The sequence below is a fragment of the Ischnura elegans genome, unplaced genomic scaffold (genome assembly GCF_921293095.1).
Source record: "Ischnura elegans unplaced genomic scaffold, ioIscEleg1.1, whole genome shotgun sequence".
In the NCBI taxonomy this organism is placed as follows: domain Eukaryota; kingdom Metazoa; phylum Arthropoda; class Insecta; order Odonata; family Coenagrionidae; genus Ischnura; species Ischnura elegans.
In genome coordinates, this window is record NW_025791729.1 from 26,329 (window position 1) to 28,416 (window position 2,088).

A 2,088-nucleotide genomic window follows, 5' to 3' on the forward strand; every position below is an offset into this window, starting at 1 on the left:
ATACCGAGGATCGAAGGAAAATGTCGCGTGGCATGCAAATTAAAATTATTCCCAAACCTATTTCTCTCATTCACCACATATCGGAATCAACGAAACTCTCGCATTAGGGAATAAATTCCGAGGAAGTGATTGCAGTAATGACTGAAAATGGATTTTTCCCAAAGCCTTTCCTCTCCAACGCTACATTAATGTCACTCTTGAAACACGCGAATAAAATATGTAGAAAATATTTCACATAGTGACATTTCTTTCTCAAAAGAAATTTTCGCGGCATATTCCTGCTCTGCATTGCTCGCGGTAGGTGATTGAAAATATTTTTTTTAAACAAGTTGAAGAATAAAAGTAATGCCAACAGCACCCGGTATTCCCAGGCGGTCACCCGTCCAAGTACTATCCGGGCCCTACGTAGTTTAACTTCGGTGATCGAACGAGAACCGGTGAATTGTACGTGGTGTGGCCGTTGGCGAGTACATGACCGAATCCTCAAAAAGTTATCATGACTTGAGAATCGAAGGAAGATCTGGTTTCTTCGCGGTTGTATCTGCTTTTGTTTCTGTTGAATAGTTACCATTTCCAGACAACAGTCCCTTTATGCTTAAGCAATTCTCAATTCCGTTATATCTTTTGGTCCATCTTTGAAAATGTGTTTATGAAAAAATGTCTTTCGTAACGGTGTGCTTGTTGGTGTAATGGCGATTCGTTTCAGCTTTAATCCATTGGTAAATGTCGCCTGTTGTTGTTTCGACTGTTTAATGATCGATGTAACGCAAGGGATGCATTTACTTCTTCAAAGAAATTTTCTGGCAAAAGATGATTATGTAATGCGTAACGAGGGAATTAATTTGAGAAAGATAATTCTTGTCGTTCCAATTTCTTCATCTACATTTTCCGGACTTGACGGTGTTATGCTCTTTGTTGGTTAAGCAATGTGTAAAAAATCGTTTTCACCATTCTTGGAACAAAAAATGTTTTTCCCTACATTCATACATTTTTCTTTATGTCATTTATCTATCTCCCAATGCCAACACACTGCCACGGAGACAGGAATTCGTGGTTTTACTCCGAGTTATATTACGGAATAGGAAATTATTATCCTTCCTCGCTTATCGCGCTTCACTCTTTTTCCCAATTGCGATTATGAGGTGGCATTACTGCCCCTGTGATGCGAACCGATTTCGTAACATTTACGTGGAGGAATGACGAACGATAGTGCGCCCCTTCAAAAAAACTGTCCGTTGGCAGGGAGCCGACCTCGATTCAAAGTTCTCCCCTACCGACACTTGCTTACGTCACACGCTGCCGCTTCTCGGTCGGGGAGACGTACCTTCCCCCACCACCATTTCCGACCGTGGGAACAAGAGTCCCCTTCATGTTCCCATACAGGCGGGCGACTGGCATTTGCTTTCGTGAAACGTATGCCCGACGGAAATATTTCCAACCCTAAAATTTCACTTGCGCTATGGAAACACTTCATTGGACGTGTACACCGATCATTGATTGATAAATTCCTCGACATGACTATTGCGTGAAAGTAATGAAAGTGTACTGTTGACGAAGGAACGGTATACATTGAGCGTTTTTTTCTTTTTTTCAAGTATTACACGTTATCTCGAAGCCTTGCAAAACCCTACTTCCATTAATGGCAGTCGATTACCTTTCCAACATTTTTAATGGTGCTATGCCATGAAAGTATGTGTTGCTGTCATTGGAGTGATTATCCTCGCCTGCAAGTCTTTCGATACGGCAGGTATTGAATGATGCCATGAATAGAAAACACTTACTCACTTTTTACGTCGACGGGAAACAAACGAAGGAGGCCATTGCGTCTTTTGAAAAATTCGCCCGTTGGAACTTCTTTTTTTCTTCCCGGCGTCCCCTGCCCCACTCGCTGCGTTTAGGTTCGTGGTGGGGGGAACCCGTCCCCCACCACCCGGATCCAAGCGTGGGAACTACCCCACACACGGGTTCCCAGGAAAGTTGTCTTCGTTGACCCAAGAATTTCCCCACCCCCGGATTCTTTCCACGTGGCGGTACTTCGCACGAAGAGAGAGTGCGTTACATAAAATTTGTGGACGAATAAAACTTTGA

General features: G+C 43.0%; 1 non-coding gene across 1 annotated transcript; it reads right to left on the reverse strand.

Annotated features, from left to right (window-relative positions):
* Positions 1–346: 346 nt before the first annotated feature.
* Positions 347–465, reverse strand: LOC124173659. Its single transcript, XR_006868686.1, has one exon. It is a non-coding gene; the product is annotated as a 5S ribosomal RNA (ribosomal RNA).
* Positions 466–2,088: the final 1,623 nt, after the last annotated feature.